The sequence below is a fragment of the Triturus cristatus genome, chromosome 4_1 (assembly GCF_964204655.1).
Source record: "Triturus cristatus chromosome 4_1, aTriCri1.1, whole genome shotgun sequence".
NCBI lineage: Eukaryota > Metazoa > Chordata > Amphibia > Caudata > Salamandridae > Triturus > Triturus cristatus.
The window spans coordinates 376,950,604-376,972,183 of NC_140585.1; positions in this window are offsets into that span (position 1 = coordinate 376,950,604).

Below are 21,580 nucleotides of genomic sequence, written 5' to 3' on the forward strand. Positions count from 1 at the left end.
TCCTCAGACCCTCTTTTTGCCATAACGCAGGCAAATCCTAATTCATTGCTAGGTGAGCATTTTCCATTCTACACATTTCATTTAAGCAGGTATATGTAAGCTATCAACAGGGATACAAAAAGAACAAAGCATCGGGTCATAAGTAACATTCAGATAGCAGAAGAAAGTAATGACCACTATTACAAACAGGATTATCATTTTTTTCATAACCCTAGGCAAAAAGCAAATCCTAAAATTATTTAGCAAACCTTTTCAGGGCTCCTATGCATTTCAGTGACTATTGTATACTCAGGTGAAACAGTGGCGATCCTTATCAATGCTCTCAGGTGAAATGGGGATACTCTTCAACAGAGGATAGACCTCATTCTGCTTTTACTAAACAGAATACTACTCTAAAACAATGCCAGCAAAACAATAAGAATCAGTCTCCTAACACCCATTCTATGGAATTGCACAGGAACCGCTTGTGCAACCATAACTATGCCCTAAGTCCGTTCTAAGCCTCTCTGGTAGGCTTCTATCGTCCATCAAATCTGCTTCTGTTGTTTTCTTCCGCATTGGGCCTCTTCATTCAGGCCTTCCATGAAAATAGTGCTTCTCAGTATCCGTTGGAGTGCCCTCCTGGCAAACACTCACAGCTCACTCGAAAGTCTCAATGTCTCAAGGCAGTGCACCAATCCTCTGCGACAGGCACTACAGATATTGTGCTCTTCGTTGGTCATGGGCACAGATCATCTCGTGCAGACCCAAGCACTATTAATCGGAAAGAGCAACAGACTTTCACGCTCAGCAACACTTTCAGGCTCCAACACTCGCTATTCAGTGTCAGAGGATGTTTGGGCTGCTCTTTCATTTAATTTTCCTTTCATCATGTAGTGCCTTAGATCCTCTGGTGCACTGCCCTTCCGTTGGAGCACAGAAAAGAGGGGGGGTTGACCAAAACTCAGGCCAAGGGGCTCAAGGGACTGCACACTGTCAGAGGTTACCAGCACATGACAGGTAGAAAACTGAAGCCTCAAACCAGCCCTGCCATCAACAACAGGGATCCTTCTCTTTCGCTCTTTTACACTGAAACTCTGGGTTGTGATATCCAACGCCGTCTGATGGAGCAAGTACGATGCTTTGGAGATACCATTGATGGCGCGCTGGCGATCGCTGTCCAGCCTTGCTACTTTCTGGGTGCTGGGACTGTAGGGCCAAGACGTCCGCCCTTCATATGTAGCTGACACTGATGGGAATTAGGATTCATCTTATTCATCGTTCTGCAGGTTATTATGACTCTTCCTTTTACTCTGGAAGATCCTGCAGAACCTGGTGATATAAGAACATTACACAGTTGTTAGTTTCCTTCACATTAGTACAAAAACAGTTCATTGTATTTAGCAATAGGACTGCAGGCAGGTGGCCTGCAATCTTCAAGGGAGTGGCCAGAAGCCATGGGACAACTCTGGTTTAGAATGCACTGTCACTCTCATAGGATGCAAAGGCAAAGGAAGTACTTCTAGTCCAGAGGTCTCCAACGAGTAGCTCGGGAGCCACTGGTAGTTCGCCAGGGCCTTCAAAGTAGCTCTCTGAGGTGAAGTTAAGCCCAGAATCAATTTCAGAGTAGGTGCCTATTAAAGAAAGCAGCACTGATCATCTCAAGACCCTAAGAGTGACAGCCAGCCAAACGTATCACAGTAACTCATACTAACACTCAAACACACAGTGTGCCAGCCTATAGGATTTGCTACATGACAGTCTGTATCCAATCTCAATATAATTAAGCCACAAGGAGATTGACCATGTTGCAGTCTCTCCTTTATCAGTCACAACATATGTGTAAACAGTGCACCATCAAAAAGGTATGGCAGCAGTAGCCTGAGCTGTAATCAGTGCTGACCCACCAAAATGCGGGACTGCAGGAGTCAGAGTGAAAATGTGTCAGTTTAGGTGCATGATCAGCTCAAAACCTGAGGAGAACAGGGTATGATACAGACCAGAGAAAACTAAGAGACTTTTGGAACAGATCACCATATTAAATGCTCCTAATAGAGAAAGAGGTTGCTCCAAGGGGAGTGTGAAAAAGGAAAGTGCTCATGAGGTGGACAGATATAGAGGAGGGGAATCCAAAAGGCACATTCAATAACCAATCAATTAAACATTCTGGTATCATTAATAAAACTGGACGTGGTAAATAGTGACATCAGGTTTACAGATAGGCCAGTCCTTTATGGATTTACAAATATTACTTTCATGATTTTCTGATGGGCACAGAGAACATTCATCTGTGAAAAGGCAGGCTGGGATGATATCGGGTACAGGCCCACTGGGGGAGAGTGTCGACGTTTCGATCCTGGTGCAATGAGGGTAATTTATATCCCCTGCAGGCGGGTCTTCCCCAGGGGCTGTATCCTGACTGTACCTCACACACATAGCAGCATTATCCAATGGGATAAACATCTCTTAAATTACTACATCTGTGTGTTCCTACATTCCTTATCTAGAACACCTCAAAAGGGGAAACGCATGATACAAATTATCAGGGGCATGCAGATACCTCCCTTTAATATTTGTGCAGCAAGTACACTATGCAATACACAGGCTAAACAATGTCTCCTCATGATCACTGAGAATACCTGTCACCCTAGTCTAATAATTCTCAGGTCTCTGGTGTCTGATCTACAATTTATCCTTTCCCTAGTCACCTGTCCGGAGGGGGCACTATACCCACTTAAAATCACAATCCTGCTACTCAGGACAGCAAATAAGAAACTCTTGGTGTCTCTTATGACTTCATGTAGAAGTGCAATATCATAAGGAAAGTTAGGTCACCTTTAGCAAGAGCCACAGATTTATAGTTCATCCTAAGGGTCCAATCAGGGAACATCAATCTAGGCTGCTCGTCCCTTAAAGGAAGGAGTAGTAACATGACTAACTAAAGGTGACACACTTTTAATCCTGTATATCTCTTTTGTTTATTTTTTTTTCAATACCATTATAGCCAAATAGACATGCACTGGTGAAGTGTTGTCTGTCATATTCACAGCATGAAATATCATATCTGTGAAATTTAGTAACCAGAACAAGTCCAACCAACTGTTGCATAGCGATGGGCATCGTCATGACCATCCCCTCACAACACAGGGGAGCTTGTAACAGTATTAAAAGCAAAAGCGTAAACACAACGCAAAAACAAAAAACGTGCATAAAATAAAAACACACATGCCAAGCCATCAGGTATACTTGCTGTATACCAAGCACAGAAAGCATAGACAAATTTCAATATCATGTGTAAATGAGCGGTGACGCACATGGCATGCACTTTATGCACAATGAACCTGCAACCCAACAACTAATATTCTGGCTTGCTTAATTTGTCAGGCTCAAAAATAATATTCCATTTCCTTACTCCCCTCTTTGACAGCAGGTAATTAAAGTGGTGACCGGCTGCCAACACAACTCACTGTGTCGCTTCTGACACACAGGACCAGCAGGAACAATTCATAGAAAGACAAAATGCCCAAAAATAAACACGAAAATTTCTTTCCAAAGAAGTTATGCAAAAACACATCTGTTTCAACACACAGCTGACAGCACCCTCCTTTTTGCAATTCGCACATTGATTAGGTCCCACAGGTACATATGGAACATTCGTTCCACCACCTCATGATATGGATCATCGCTGTTGCGTTTGCTGTTGACCCCTGCTTTTTCACTACTCCTCTGCACCTACTGTAACATTCTCAGACCTTTCTAGTCTTCTCTCACCCTGATTTCCTGCCTATAGCCATTCAGGGCGCTCATTTCACCATTATTCCTTCACAACTGACATCTTCGTCAAACCAACTCACGTGTCCAACTGTAGTCTTATCAGCCCTCGAACCACCCAGAACAATCCATGAATGATCTGGGGGCAGAAGCAAAAAAAAAAAAAAATACACAACACACAAAAGAAAACCACTTCCCATAACTCACAAAAATATCAATTATAACTTTTAATCAGGAGACAAAACATAACACACATTAACAAAACACACAAAAAAAAAAAATACAAACCTAGTGGTACTTAACTGTAACCATCTTGTCAACTTTGCAATGACTAAAACATGTAAGCATGTTAAGCCACCTTAATTTTAACTGTCTTAAAGGAAAACATTTTCACAGACACTCTGTGTTCCCTTGCGCCACAATTCCTCCTGTGAAAAATGAATCTTAATTTGCTGATCGTTTTGACCTAGGCATGTAGCCCACAAAATTCTAACAAAGAGCTTCATCTTACTTTTTGTCTGAGGCTAATGCCACATTTGTTAAATGAAGGCAACTACGTGGACATTATTTTTCAAAAGCAGAAATACCAATGTATCATTTCCTTCTCAGCACCCCTTTTTTTTATTTTGCCTTGAACAATATGGGAACAGACAGGGCTCCGTAACGATTCTCGGCTGTCCTATCTTATCAGAAAAGCTAAAAATAGCACCTCAGCGCGGAACCAGCCACTGCAAGCACTCCTGGCCCCCACCTCTTTCCAAGGCTCTCCTGCTGCAAGCATTACACATTTTCATGTCAGAGAAGCTTTCTAAGCAGTGATTTCACCTCCTGGTTTACTCACTCCTATTTCTAGCCCCCACCTTACAGACTACAAGGTCAAATCTGCCTTTAATTTCTGCATCGCATTCTGTGCTCTTTAGCCCCCACCTTCTCCTCACTCTGAAGCTGTCAAAGACAAAAAGCCTTCATAATTCTTTCTAACCTTCAATAATTAACCCTATTTAAAAAGGTCAAATCTGCCTTTAATTTCTGCATCGCATTCTGTGCTCTTTAGCCCCCACCTTCTCCTCACTCTGAAGCTGTCAAAGACAAAAAGCCTTCATAATTCTTTCTAACCTTCAATAATTAACCCTATTTAAAAAGATTTTTTTTTCTCTTTTTTTCATATACTGTCTCCTTTTAGGGGCCTCAATTTATTTCTATTCTCAAATTATTAGAACACTTACTGTGAATAATTCACAGAACATAATAACATAACATAACATACCAGCATAGAACAGATGTTTGTTACTACCCCACGCAATGGTACTCATTTTATCAACCACAAATGGATGAAAGTCTCAGTAGGTTTAGCTAGAGTTAGAACCTTCAATTCTGATATTAAACCCAAATCTCTGCACTGGGCACATTGGCTCACTGAGACATTAAAAGCAACCCCAAATGGGAACAACCTGCAAATTTGTATTATACCTAAATATATGCATTTACTGAAGCCTAAGGCATTTTAAAGCTATTGTAAAGGGCAAGAATGCTGTTTAAATAGTCTATTTTACCCAATTTCGACTTTGATATTTGGGGCACTTAAAAATAAATATCCTATAATTGTGCTACATATTAATCATCCTCAGAATGTTCTTTACAGATTGCAGATATTGGATATTAGACATATCTCTTGCAAATCCTTTAGAAAAATGAGTTTTTTTAAAGCCTGCGCCAAGTGAAATTCCATATACAAATGTCCTCATTATGCAGTACAACACAACTTAAATTAAATTATAATGCTAGGAGGTCACAGTATGAGTATTAAGCTTTATACATAGTAAAAAACCAATTTAGAAGCACTTAGTTTTAATAATTATTTTTCATAATTAATAATTATTTTTGATAAACCCAATCATTTTTGATAATTTCACATATAAAAGCAAGCTGCATCCCTTGCCTATCATTTTAGATGCATTCATTAAGCACAGAAGCCTAATTTAAAACATGACAAATTTTTGCGCCACTTTTTTTTTTAACAGAACAATTATTTTAACATTAGAACCAAGAATATTCTTATAACAATGCTTAAAAAGAAGAAACCCTTAATTGAAATGTCTTCCTGTAATACAAAATATTGAACCTTAGTTTTGGAACCTTTTTAAAACAACATTTTGAAATGCAAAATTTTCAGCCGTGTTCAACTGAGGGCAAAGTCCTGGCTGAGTAAACATTCCTGTCTATTAGAGCTGCTTGCTTAGCGACAATAAAAGCTTGTCTCTCAGTGTTGTAACATGAGCACGGAGGCAGTCTTTTTCAAACTGAGAGATATCAATGCGTGTTGCGTTTGAGTTCAGCAAAAATTTACTTCAGCTGAAGTGTTTGCCTGTTAATATCTAATACAATGTATGTAAGAAAAGAAAAATACCATAAGTTTATTTTTCTACCAAACACACAATTTCGTTTTTTAGGCCATTGTATTCCTAGTGAATGTGAATTTAAATTTGTATTTTTTAAGAATTTAGCAGTTTGTACATGTGCATAATTGCTTACTCTATAAATTATATAGCAACATATAGCTATTTAGCATATCACATGGTTCATTTCTGGATTTTTATTTAATTTCTACTTAATATTAATTAACTGACATTTTGCTTAACAGACTGAAAACATCAAGAAAGACCACAAACACACATTCAGCTCATTTCAGACATAAACAGAAAGGGGTCAAACACTCAGGACACATACATTTAACCCACAGAAACACACATTTCATTTTAACCCATAGATCAACACTTAGGACAGAAACAAAGGACAGCCCACAGACTGTACTTAAACCAAACCATTTGTAAATACTAGTTGCAAGTCATATTTACAAGAAACGCTTCTTAATAGTGTTCCAAAAGACTGCAAAAAAAAAAACAGCCCAACAGACTGCTATATGTCCAAGAAGCCAAAATACACTCCATCCATAAGATTGCGCAGAACAAAGGATCCTTGTATGTATTATGTCCATATTTTAATTCCCTGGGGATACAGAATCACCAACGAAGAAATATGTTTTTATACCTAAACCTATTTAGGTATTCCCTCAAGGGAGCCGGCTAATTTAAAACACCATCGTTCTTCGTGTATCGGATCCATGCCTCATTAAAGGCAATGGGGCCAACACCATGTTTAGAATAAAGCTCATAAGTGGGAGTTCCAACCGGAGGAATAGGACAAGAGTCCTCCAGCCGGGAATCCCTATCACAACCAAAACAACAAAACTTTCTAAACTTACTCAGACCAGGCATCGTTATTTCACTGGACTGTTCACAAACATCAAGGGGTTAAATCAAATAACACAGCACAAATGTACTCACCCCTCGGCTTCGGCTTATAGCCGAATCAAAGACCCAAATCAAACAAAATTGTTGGAGCTACCCACCAATACTTAACTAAGTGTCTTCTTACGCCAACAGAGGCCCGTCTAACGTCTCGCATTACCATACATCACCAAAAAGGGGGCCAAAGCAAGGCGGCAGTCAGGGCAGCAGTTGTCAGCAGCCGTCAGGAAGGAGAAACCCGCGCTGAAAAAGACCTTCGGACCACTTTGACATACAGGGGTTGCTTGACGTGGTTCGTGATTCCTCCAGAATTTTCTTGCGGGGTTCCTCACGACCTTCAGGCAAAAACCGCTACCTCTGAAGCCGCCTCACAGAGGGCACCATTTGAAGAACCTAGGCCTTATGGGCCTGGCGGCGCAGGGTACGCCTTAATCTTCCGAGTTCACCTGCTTTGTTGAACAGAGACACAGGACACTCTGTTGAGCGTAGAAGATCAGGTTTATTAGCTGCAGCTAAGTACAGTTGTCCCAGAAGAACACTCGGTATGTTCTTAGGAGACTGCCACTTTACTCCATGGCGCACAATCTTTTATAGCACATAGATTCACTAAGAACACTCCCAATGTATACATGGTTTATCCAATGAGAAGAGTTTGAAAACAAGGTATAACCAATGAGAAAAGTTTGAAAACAAGATATCAAGTAACCCAAATAAACCTCTTTTCCAACTGTTTTTGTCACCCCTCCCCACAAGTTAATCAATGGTAGTGTGTACAACTCAACTTGCAGGTGGCAGGACACATTTGTATGCTTTGGAGGACAGTTGTGAAATGAGAGAATACAAGTAGAGAATAGCGAAGGCCAGAAGATAAGATAAAGTCAGGAAAGAATGGTGAAAACCAACAGACAGTTGAGACAGGGATCAGTCGGACCAGACGAGGATTAGTGGACTCAGCCAGTCCCTGACATCAGTCTCGTAAACAGAGGCAGGAGGTTATTTTGACACGTTGCAGTGAGATCAGCAGAAAAACTTAGTTTATTGTGCTGCCTGAGTGAGGGCAACACAAAATGGCGGTGGAGCACAAAATGGTGGCTAAATACAAGCGAGATCGAAAAGAGAATTTCCTCACCACCAGAGACAAAAGAGCCCAAATGCAGCACAAATACCACCCAGATGTAGCCCACATGTAGCCCAATGACAGAAGTGTGCAAAACACTTTTTATTTTTCGTGTTTTTGCAGTTTTATATCGTGCAGACTTGTCAGGTATTGGATTGCTTTACATGAGCATTGGTTACATCACACAAGAACAAATTAATTTTGGTTGTAGACATGGGGAGATTAAGTGATTTGACCAGAATCACAGAATGTCGAGCTGAAGCAGAAACTCCAACCTGATTCCCCAGTTGCAAAGTCTGCAGCTCTGGAAGTAACACCACATCCTCTCCCCTAAGTGCAACATTTAATCAAGTGGTCAACTGGATAAAAAAACATAAAGATAACAAACAATTTATAAGTGCTTTGTCGCTATTTGAAAACTCAGAAAATATGTCCTCATTTTAGTTTTTTAGAGCACTAACCATACTTTTGATGCCAATAAGACCCTCTCGTATATGTAATTTCTAAAGGAAATGCTCTCGGTATTACAGTTTTGATTACGTCAAGATGACGTCAGGTGTTCCACACTTTTGTATAAAATATATAATGTTAGCAATCTAGTTGTTCATTAGGATACCGTTGAGAGGCAGAGGCCTGGGGCACGGACTCTGAAAATTGAAGGCAGGTAGGAGGGTGCAGAGGCAACAATTTGACCACAATGGGCAGGCAGAAAGGGCAAGGGCAGCACAACAGACTATGGAGGGCAGTGGAAAGGGGGGCAGGGGCAACAAACCAACATTACAAGAATGGCAAGAGAGGCTGTGGCAATATAATAGACCATTGTGGGCAGAAGGAAGAGACAGTGGTAGTACAACCTACATGCCAACATGTAAAGCACTCCAATACCTGACAAGTCTGCATTATATAACACTGCAAAAACACAAAAAAAAAGTGTTTTGCACACTTCTGTCATTGGGCTACATCTGGGTGATATTTGTGCTGCATTTGGGCTCTTTTGTCTCTGGTGGCCATCTTGGGAGATTTATTTGTTATGAAGTTTCCTAATTTCCTCATTTACTTCAGTCTCCTCAGTAGGAAATGCTTTCAGTTTTTTTACTTTGATTCCATCAAGAAGGCATTCAGATGTGTCACACATTTGCCATAAATTCAGAATGTTAGCACTCTAGTTGCTCATTAGATCACTGTAGTAAAGCTACTGCTCACCAGGGAAGTCTGCTGCTGGTATTGAAAGTGCATGTTTCAGTCTGCATGTCAGAATTTTTTAATGAAATAGAAGAGGATTTGAGAAGTCACTCAAAATGTGCCCTAATTTTTCTTTCTGTAGCACTAATCATACTTTCTATGGCAAAATGAACCCCCTCATTTTGTTCCTTTGCAAATTAAATGTTTTAAGTGTTACCACTTTATTCCAATCAAGATGGCTTCAGGTGTGCCATAATTTTGTCATAGGTAAGACTGTTAGCGCTCTAGTTCTTCTTTAGAACACTCTGGGACATTCTGTCATTGGGCTATACTTGGGCTACATCTGGGTGATATTTGTGCTACATTTGGGCTCTTTTGTCTCTGGTAGCCATCTGTGGAGACTTATTTGTAGTAAATGAGAAAATTAGGAAACTTCATAACAGTCTCCTCAGTAGGAAATACTTTGTTTTTGACTTTGATTCCATCAAGAAGGCATTCAGATGTGTCACACATTTGCCATAAATTCAGAATGTTAGCACTCTAGTTGCTCATTAGATCACTGTAGTAAAGTTACTGCTCACCAGGAAAGTCTGCTGCTGGTATTGAAAGTGCATGTTTCAGTCTGCATGTCAGAATTTTTTTATGAAATAGAAGAGGATTTGAGAAGTCACTCAAAATGTGCCCTAATGTTTCTTTCTGTAGCACTAATCATACTTTCTATGGCAAAATGAACCCCCTCATTTTGTTCCTTTTTAAATTAAATGTTTTAAGGGTTACCACTTTATTCCAATCAAGATGGCATCAGGTGTGCCATACTTTTGTCATAAGTAAGACTGTTAGCGCTCTAGTTCTTCTTTAGAACACTCTGGGACATTCTGTCATTGGGCTATACTTGGGCTACATCTGGGTGATATTTGTGCTACATTTGGGCTCTTTTGTCTCTGGTAGCCATCTTGGGAGACTTATTTGTTATGAAGTTTTCTAATTTTCTCATTTACTACAGTCTCCTCAGTAGGAAATACTTTGTTTTTTACTTTGATTCCATCAAGAAGGCATTCAGATGTGTCACACATTTGCCATAAATTCAGAATGTTAGCACTCTAGTTGCTCATTAGATCACTGTAGTAAAGCTACCGCTCACCAGGGAAGTCTGCTGCTGGTATTGAAAGTGCATGTTTCAGTCTGTATGTCAGAATTTTTTAATGAAATAGAAGAGGATTTGAGAAGTCACTCAAAATGTGCCCTAATGTTTCTTTCTGTAGCACTAATCATACTTTCTATGGTAAAATGAACCTCCTCATGTTGTTCCTTTTTAAATTAAATTATTTAAGAGTTACCACTTTATTCCAATCAAGATGGCTTCAGGTGTGCAATACTTTGTCATAAGTAGGACTGTTAGCACACTAATTGTTCTTTGGAACACTCTGGGAAGCTGCAGTAGAACACAAAGGAATCAACTGACAGTCTCTGCCCTTGTTGGATGTACATGTTTTACTGAGAATGTCAGACTTCATTCTCACATGACTGAGAAAGATAATGTGAAGTTACAGAAAATATGCTCTCAGTTTAGCTTATAGATCACCTTCCAAACCTCTGGGGGAAAAGCATGAGAAAATAGTTTTCTCTCAAACATGATTCATGATATCCCAGCAGAAGGCTTTTTCACATGGTAAAATCACCTTAGAACACACCACAATTCCTAAAATGAGTATGATACCATCAACAAATGATTTATAATGTAACTAAAGTCTTAAAACCTCCTATTAACTGCAATGCTTTTTAATGAGGTGCTATCATGTATATTGGTCCCAAGATGGCTGCCAACACTTCTTGGATGAAGTGCTGACACCCAATCAGATCTCACGATGAGATGAGTGGTTAGGCTCCGCCCAGATATATATGTGATTTTAATTTTTATTTTCTCAGCAACTACTTAATGGATTTACACCATTTAACCAAGAGGCACGAGTGTGAACCAAGGGCTACCTCTTTGCCAAATTTGGTGTAATTCCGTTCAGCAGTTCGGGCTGTAGCTGCAATTAAAGCTTCCTATGGAAAATTGCATGGGGAAAACACGTTTTGGGACCCCCCTTTTTTCTTGGCCCCCGCTTGGCAAATCACCCCGAGACTTTGAGGATAGGAGCGGACCGGAGCGTCCCACCAGTTTTGAAAATTTCGCGAAGATTCGTCAACCGGCGCCAAAGTTATTCCAAATAGAATGTTGCGGATTTCCTATGGATAATAGGTCCTAACTATAACTAACTACTGGCGACTGCCAGTAGGTAATATATATTTACTACCAAGAGGGAGGAGAGTGTTTAAGGAGGCATTGTAACTTTACACTCGTAAATTTGGCTCTACACCGTGGTTTCAGGGGGTGGAGAAATCTACACTTTGTAGTAAATTTACATTTGTAAATGTTAAATAGCTAAAAGTAGTAAAGTCACTACAAAGTGTGAGAGTAAATTTACACAAGTAGATTTTACTCACGTGTAAATTTACTTTGGCAATAGCGCCCTTCACGTTTATTTTGAAATGTCTAGTTAAGTCGAGTAACTCGGTGGCTGGGTAAACATCATCTGAAAACCTATCCTATTTTATAGCTTTTTACAGTACAGTCTCAAAAGATTTTTCTGGTACTAAGCTAGTGACATCTTACTCCGCTGCCCTTTGCACTTGTTGCTGCTTTCGGTAATGAGGCGACACTGCGAAGACAGCGCTCGATTGCTCGACTTCGCAAAAATAATGCATGGATTTAAGTCACAAATCACTCACCGCATCAAAAACCATGACAGCCTTATCGATTTTTCCTTGGTGTATTGTCAGAGATTACAGTACAGTGAGAGACCCGCCAGCCATCCCAGTGACCCACAAACCCCGAAAAACAGAGGCCTGGGTGTCTCTCCGAAATCCGTCAATATCAGAGAGTGCACCTCGTATGAAACCGGAGCCTGTTGTTGCCTGGATGTGAAGAGGGAAGTGTCCTTGTAGGAGCTGCCTGAGCTCCGACAGCAAGAATGCGAAGGGGGGGGTCTTTTCCGGGGGGTCTCATGTAACCAGCCGCATATGTTTTTTCTCATGTGCATATTCCTGTGTTACAGTTTGGTGTGTGTGCATCTACCCACGGATGGCAGTGAAAGGGTTAGGCCCAGCAGCTAGGTCTTTTGTTCGAATCTGTCAGCGTGGTTCTGCTTCTCAGCCTGCAGTGTCCAGTGACGTGCCCGCTCAGAGGATACCCAGACTCCCAAAAGTGCTGTCAATCTCAATTTGTCATGAATGTCACTTTGTCGGTGATTGATAGTGTTATGGAGGTTGTTCAAAGCGACATTTTCACTCCGGATGCTGCTCTCTCGTTTATTTGTGAGCGATGTATGAGGCAGTGTGCTTCATACTTAATAGTAAATTGTCCTAAATACATCTCTACTTTGCAAATGTTATACTGGGTTTAGTAGGCAACCCCTTGAGCGAACCACGGCCACAGTTACGCAAATGTAAATCTAGGCGAGGTGTCTCCTTAAAAACGACAGCGAGTGAGCTAGAAAATTCGCAGCCAGAATCAAGACAGCAGAGACGTGACTCAGGCTTGGTCCGAAGAACCAAAATACCAGACAAGCCACTGAAAATATAAGGCATGCAAATCACCCACAAATGCAATGCTAAAATACGATAAGATTCTGAAAGGGCTCAGTAAAAAGGTTTTCCTTAGCATTTGTGTTTAAATTTAGTGTATTATTCGGTGACATAATCAAAAAAAAATATTTATGAATGTTAATTAAGAAATATTCAAGAATAACACTGTCCTAACCTAATAACATTTCTGAAAGTGAAGCAAGAGACACGTCAGTTTGTCTTATGCACTATATATATATATATATATATATATATATATATATATATATATATACAATAAATTACAGGATGCAGGGTGCGGTCTTCGCATTTCAAAAAAGTTAAATAATAAAAAAGAAAACAATAGGTCAGTATGGGCAGACCTTGACACCCAGGCCATATTGGAGGGACCCTCTAAGACCCCCAAAACAACAACAACAACAAAAAGTGTCTGTGTGCCGTGGTCTGTGACTATTTATCGAGGCTGTTCATTCAGCACAGCTCAGATGGTGCCCACAAACTGCGGTCTAGCTGTGAAGGTCATGAACTATGGGCGCCTCCTTAGCTGCTCTGAGTCCACGGTCGAAGCCGTGGACTATTGGTGTTGTTTTAGGCGCGCCAAGTCTGTGGACTCAATAAACAGTGTAGTACCGAAATAACACTTTACATGTGCCCAGGCACTGCATTTAATTTTTAGGAGGTCATTGAAGCAGCTTTTTTTTTTTAAATGCTGAGTCTGCAGCCTCTCTTTTGAGACTGCAGACCCTGCGCACCTAGCACTGAAGGCTCTACTTCCTATGTTGCATGTGAACAGCTGCACGCAATTTTACCTTCTGAGTTTCCTATTGGATGAGAGTCCAGATAAAATCCCAAAACAACAAAAAGTACCCTTCGTCTGGCAACAGGAAGCACAACCACCATTTTGTGAAGAGCAAGAGGCCTGAACACTTATACTTGAGGGAGAGCCTGCTCATTTCCAAACTGGACATGGCAGACAAGACCCACCCAGACGTGGCAGGACCGTCATCGGCATCTACAGTCACTACTTTGGATGAAGAGGTGGTTTGCACTAGGGAGTTGGTGGCGCAGGAGAAGTCAAGGAAGTGCTCCATCATTAGAGAGTTCTTCCCCTCGAAGAGAAACTCAACGCGGATGGTCACCTGAGAGCTCCGTGAGCAAAGCTCTGCCGAGGCCACAGAGGACCCTACTCCTTGGGGACATCAACCATGCAATGACATCTCTGGTCAAATCAGAAGAAGGACTACATGAGGCACCTGTGGGAGAGGTCCTGAGCCGAGGCGGAGGAGAGTGTCTCTCTGCCAAGCATGGCCACCCAACAAGAAGTGGAGGTCTATCCAAGCATGAAGATCTTCACTCTGTATTGCACGAGGTGTAAAATGTGGAGATCATTATAAGAAGTTGGGAGAAGAATTTGGAAGTGCCTTTCAGAAAATTCCATCAGTGAAAAAACATGTTTTAAAGCAAGCCGTTTGCCACTACAGTTGTTAAATGAAGTAAAAGAACAACAACTAAAAACCCTGTAAAAAACAAAAGAAGGGATTCTTTTGAGAACCCGAGAAGCACAAACAAAAATCAAAAATCAAATAACTAATTATGACGCCCAGCGTTGGCTGCAGGGCCTGTCAAGAGGCAAGCCCTGCAGTGAAGACTGCATGTGGGGCTCAGTGGCCAGTCCCAGTGTGCACTGCTAAAAGCACTGCACAGTGGAGGCTGGCCTCCATCGGAGGGTTGGGCGCAGGTCAACCCCTGCTGTGCAGGGCTGAATTCCATGTGCAGTGGGGGTTGGGCACCTGCACGGTCTGTGAAAAGGGACTGGGCGCACTATGATGTGGATGGTGAAAGGTAGGATACATGGCAGATGTATAAAGGGTATAATTAAAAACTCTAGAACTTGGAAGAAAAAACTGTTTTATGTTAGTTGTGGTTTCAACAAATACAAATTCCTAAAACAACAAAATGGAAATTCGACAGCTATGGTATGCACTGGGAAAACGCACATCATAACTCACGTTGTCTGCCATGTTCAATACACCAATTTGCCAATTGTCAGAATGTCTGTCGGTCCCTACGCCACCAGCACACTGAGCTAATTTTGAACAATGTGCAAAAAAACAACCACATTATATGGAATTGCAAGAAAATATTCATATTGCAGGATTGCCCAAAATTGACAGTGGAATTTAGAAAAGGATTCTTGGCACTTAGACTCAGGCTCAGGAACTTGAACCTCCAGTTCTCCTTTACTGGCCCTGCAAAATTCATGGTCTCTGTCGACAGTAAACATCACATCTTCATTGAGAACAAAGATTTGAATGGCTTTCCTGGATGAAAGAGATGGCATCTGAATGGAAACCCAACATACGCTTACCACCAAGAAGAAAACTTGAGACTCGGACGCGGAAACTCTATGTGACTTGATATTACTTTGCTCTGTATCCCCTCATATACACCAAACCGGCGGTCTCCCTAACTCTACTGCAGATAAGCGTTTTGTATGCCTTACTCATGCACTGTATGTCACTGTGGTGGGGTAGTTTAACTCCTTTTATCTCTGAAAGACAGTTCTTCAAACGGTATGTGTTATTATCACTTATCAGAAAGTAGAGCTGCACCGGTCCTTGATGTTTTGGTAGTGTTGCTCAAATGCTACTCTAGGCAGTGACCTCCTGTTCCAACTTAGTGCCTAGCAAACCCCCCGCTGATCCCCAATGTACCCAAAGACATCATCTTAAACAAACTAGCGGTAGTGTTCACGGCAACATTAAAGATAACTTCTGCAAACTTATCTCACATGCCATTACCATATGAGTCTGCATTGGTTCCCTACGCTCTAGCCAATACCACTACTCATAAATATTCCCCTTTTCATGACCTGCTGTATTTTGATACATTACAATGGGATTGTTTTGCCCAGCTGAACACTAGTTCCTGATGAGTAATAGATGGAGGCATAACAAGTCTTTTACACATGGCCTGCCGGAGCCAGCATATCTCCTTATCCTAGATTGTTGTAATCGTGACCTTAGTTACATTTGCTAGACCTATTGCTAGACTATGAAAACAAATAGTACAATTAAGTTAGAAGTTCTTCCTACTACCCTATATAGAGATTTAAGGAGTGCCTTTGGTTGTTCAAATTCCTGGTTGCTGGTTTTATCAGTATTGGATTGCATTTAACACTATGTTCATTGTTTACAGGACCTCTACTACACATGTTTTGATCTGTTCCCATACTTCTGTGGCAGCTGGAATGTTACCCGGCTGTCGTCTCCCCACATTCAGTGTTAAGGGTAGGGTGGGTGTTGAAGGAGGAAGGGTTTATTGGATGGGTTTCCTTACGAAATTGTGTTGTAATTTAATTTAGTGTTCTTCTTTCTTTCATATTGCTTGATTTCACTGGCACAACAAATCATTTCTTTGCTCCTCTGACTCCCAGTTGTTGGCAACAATGCATCTACAACCAGTTCTCCAAATGGATAAAAGGGATACACTTATTACCGAGGTGGCAATAAGCGGCTTATGAGGCTTATTTACAAGCCCCTTGAATAATCGGTGCAAAGGGATTGTAAATAAGCCCCATAGTTGATATCATGGGAAAAAGTGACAAACCAGTGGCGCAAGGGGCTTGTAAATAAGCCCCTATGTCTCAACCTCCGTTCGCCGGGAAACAACATAAGATCAGGCTGTTTCTCCTGCTCATGTGTTCCACATTCACACATATATCCCTACAACATGGCTAACTCCCACTTTACTGAGACTCTAAAGGAGATCTCCCTAAATGTTAAAGGGCTCAATCACCCGGTTAAGTGCAAAAGAATTGAAAGCTACCTATATAAACTCAAAGCCGGTATAGTCTTATTGCAAGAAACCAAGATCGGCCCTTAAGAGATAGCTTGATTTGGGAACAAATGAATCATTGAAACTTTATGCTCTACAACATCAAACAAGAAAAAACGGGAGGTGACCTTGATTGCCAGAAAACCAGGATGAACTATCGACTTGCATATGATGGACAGTGAGGGTCCTGAACAAAGCTTTCCAAAAATGCTAATTCCTTCCATGTCCTCAATGTCTATGGTCTGAATTTTGGGGTTCCCCATCTATCGCACTAAGCCAAGTTCCAGACGATGGATTGGTCATCATGGGTGGTGATCTTAATCTCTCTCTAGATACTACTGTAGCTAGGCAATCAAAATCCAAATTTCTGACAAGATCCAATAAATTGCTCCTAGAACTGTATTCAAGTTTCAAACTGTGTGATTCTTGGAGACTGCAATATAATGACCCCCGGGACTATACCTTTTTTCCTAACCCCCACAGGCTATCTTGCAGAGTCTGGAGTTTCAATGACAAGTCTATCAAAGATGCCACCCTCAGGATACCATCGAAAATACTATCCTGAACCACATTAAAGACAATTCAGCTGTAGATGTCTCCTCCACCACTTATTGGGATGCTCTTAAGGCTACTGGCAGCGGTTCTCTAATTGAGAATCAAACTAAACTGAATAGAGCACATAGTATCAAACTGTCAGGGTTAGAGCAAGAAATCAAAACCCTAGAAACCAGCCATGTTGCCAATTTAGACTCCAATATACCTTCTAACAAGCAAAAAATACTAATACAATAGGATATTGAGTGAGAAAGCTGGGGTTTGCATGAATAAATATAAGAGCTTGAAATTGTGTGAAGCAAATAAAGCAGATAAATTGCTGGCATCCCACCTGAAACATAAACAGAGTCATAGGGGTATCACTGCATTCAAAGATAACTCGAATGTGACACAAACATCTCCACAAAGTATTCTGGAAATCTTTAGAGAATTTTCTGAGTTGCTGTATAAAAATGACTGAGTCATCCACCGATAAATGCAGAGTACTTATAGAGAGCATACACCTTCATGCCATCACAGAGGAAGATAAGAACTCTGTTGATTCTCCGTTCACCTCAGATGAGATTACCAAGGCTAATAGATCCCTCAAACCAAACAAAGCTCAGGGACTGGATGGCTTCACAGCTAACTTTTATAAGACATCTGCCCCCCTTCTCGATTCCCACACTATTAGACCTCTTTGCAAATTCAGGTTCTGTTACGGGTGCCACATGTGAAGTCACCGTTGTGGTGATCCTGGAATAGGGTAAGGACTCAACCCTTGTGAAAAATGATAGCCCAGTCTTTTTAATGAACCTAAACATAGATGTTAAAATCCTATACAAAAGATTGGAACCCCTTCTACCACGTTGAATTAGTCAGACACAGGTTGGTTTTATGAAGAACTGTATGTCCAATGACAATACTGGCTTTTAATGCTAAAACCCTTGAAAAGGCCAAGACTATCACCTCTGGCGATAACATTAAATACGAAAAAGGCGTTTGACAGACTCTCAAGGATACTCCTTTGTTAAAACTTTCTACAATTCAATCTATGTCCCCTTTCTTTACTATTCATCCTGGCTCTTAAACCCTTACTCCAAAATATCCAATCTCTGGCATTACCTTTAATACAACTACTGTGAAGGTGGTGGCCTATGCCGACGATATTTTGAATATATGAGTGGGAAGGCACACCATTGCATTACTGCATTAATACAAGTGATTGATGATTAAATGCTAGTTGCAAGATATAAACTTAATAAGGAGAAATCTGAAGTAAAGGGGCTAAATAAACTCTGTGCTTGTGACCTCTTAGACAATTCAGGGCTGGGGTCGCGACCTCAGTTTAAAAAAATATCTAGACGTAGGATTTAGATCAGATCTGATAGGAACTTTACAGCGTCACCTGGTGGAGTCGCAGATTAAAATGACGGTGATCCGAACAGTCAACTACCTCAAAAGTATGCTGCCACATCTCTGTCCGAAAACATCCCTCAAAACCTAGATAAGATGCTAGGAAAATTCATATGCCAAAATAGGTGACCCGGAATCTCCATAAAAAACTGTGACTGCCCACAAATCTAGGCAGAGTTAATCTGGATGACTTCAGAAATTATCAGACTTCATTTCGAGTCAGATAGGGCTCCTTATGGTTTTGTCAATGCCCAGACAATAGCCCGTCACGACTCTTAGTTTAAAAGGAGATCCTTGAAGATCTGCATCCCATTGTGCTCTGGTCTACCAAGATCAAATCCTCCCATCTGGCCAAATATATTTTTAACAATACAAAAAGGGATCTTCTGAAAATTGACAAACTTTTGATTACCCCAATTAACCAAACTAATCTGATTTCACTCGGGAATAATCTTAAATTCAAAATACATGATTCACCAGTGTATTGACGCTCCTGGTCATCTAGGGGAATCAAGACAATGAAGCATGTTTCATTTATGGCTAACTTCGAGGAGGTAACACAATAAATGAAGCATTGGATAACTTTTTTAAAATTCATTTTGGATAATTGAAAATGGGCTCAGCCTGTCCCATACAGTGCGGCCTGGGACTATGATTGCTGGTCTTTTATATCATTTTGGGAGGTCTGTGGCCTATGGACAAAAAGCCAACTAGACCAGCACATATAAACGTGCAAGAAATTTATTTAGGTTGAAATAGGAGTGCCTCTGGAATCTGAATTCATTCTTGTACTTGATGATGTTCCCAACAAAGCTTTAGCAAAGCAAAGGTCTTAATTGTTGATCAATCACATGTTTTCCAGACACCAAACATGCGCTTGGATAATTAGACAAGATACTAAGAGAAAAGAAAGATAGGAATGGTAGTGCAGACATCAGCAAATGTCGGTCACCTGGGAGATCAAGACACTTGGACTCTACATCCTAGGGTTGACTCAAGGCAGCCTCAAAACACTGTTACTGATAATGTAATACTAACTACAGAGTGGAAGTGAATCCATACATAAAAATTGCAGGAGCATTATGCATAGTTATCTGAGTTAGTTAGGAATCTCCACTAAAAGGAAAATGTCTGTAGGGCTTGCAATTAGGACCACAAAGTGAGGTTATAAGACAGTCTCTACAGCTATGTAACATAGCACACTGATGACTAAAATTTGATGCTGTCGACAGGTCCAATTATAGCAATTAACTCAGCAGGATTTAAAGTTGGTCCCAAGGGTTTTTAAGAAATTGGCTAAAATGGATTCTTATGGTGTAACAAAGTGCCAATGTGTAGAAGACAATGTTGGCGTGCACACAACCTCTGCACGAGAGAGACACCAATCAAAGATGGTATTGTGAACCACTTCAAGTGAGAAGGTTGTGCTTGAAGTGATCAGTCCATGTCTAATATAAATGCAAAATGGTGACTGGGCTCCATTTCTTATCCAATGTCAGTGACAGTTTTGAATGATTAAGTTTGAACATTATGGTGAGACTCCATATTATCTATCTCTTGTCCTCTTCTGGAAAAGATTAATATGATTTCAGTTTCAAATCGCACGTTATTTTTATTTATTTACACTCTGACATTGTAAGCACATCAAGGTGAGCTGATCCTGCTTGCAGGGCTTCCTCCCCATTGTAAGTTTTAATATTCATGTCATCACTGAGGGTCATATTTATCAAGGTTCTGTATCGCCCTTGCATCACACAAGGTTTTACCTAGATGAAATTTGCCAAACCACGCAAGTCCACCTTGCATGGCCCTGCTGTGCCTGGTAAATCTGGAGTAGCACAAGGCAGCACAAGCTGCTGTCTTGTGTTACTCTGCACCAAGGAGGCATTCCATGGGCGGAGCAAGGGGGTTCCCATTTGTCCACTAATGGATTTTGCAGCATTCCCAGATTTACCATGAGTGATACACCCAGGAATGCATCAAAATGCTACACCATCCCAGAGGAGGGGTAATGAGGAGAAGTATCTTTATTTCTCCTCGTTTCTTTCTCTTTCTCTGTGTGCTCAATTCTGCAGCACACATTGAAAGTGGAAAAAGCCTCAAAGTGAAAACTTCCTGCACAAAAACAATCCAATCCAATCTGCCATGCAGGCACCCTTGCTGCATGGTGCAAGGGTGCCTGCGTTGGCGCTAGGTAGCCAAAAGTGCACCAGCGCAAGGAGAGAGCAGGAATGAGCCATATCTTGATAGATATGGTGCATTACTGCCCTCTCCCTTTCATGCAGCACAGTAAGGTGTCTTGCTGCGTTGTATTGTGTGAAACAATAATAAATATGGTAAAATTGATCCAAGCTCTGGACATTGCAAAACATCAGCAGGTAGTGGGCCATTAATATCTCTCAGATTCAAACAGAGGTAGATGCCCACTGTTAGACCCGGGATCCCTGGTTGGCTGAGGTAGGTACCTTAGGCTAAATAGGGACCCTCGTTTCCACATCAGGGAAAGGATGGACACCTTCTCAGATAGCCCCCGCTCTCCCCCTTGTTAGCTTGGCACAAGCAGCCAGGCTTATCTTCAAGGCAAAAGTATTTGCAACCACGCTCACAGCAACCCAATGATGACACCACAAATAGACTCCACACGAGTTTCATAAAAACAAGTATAAATTTATATAAAAAGATATACTATAGGACCACACAATATAAATCCAACATATGCGTATTTGTAATATTCCTCCTGGCCGGTTGTTAGGCCAGCCAGCACTTGTAAGTTCTGGTGATATTAATGAGTACTTTTAAATGTTCC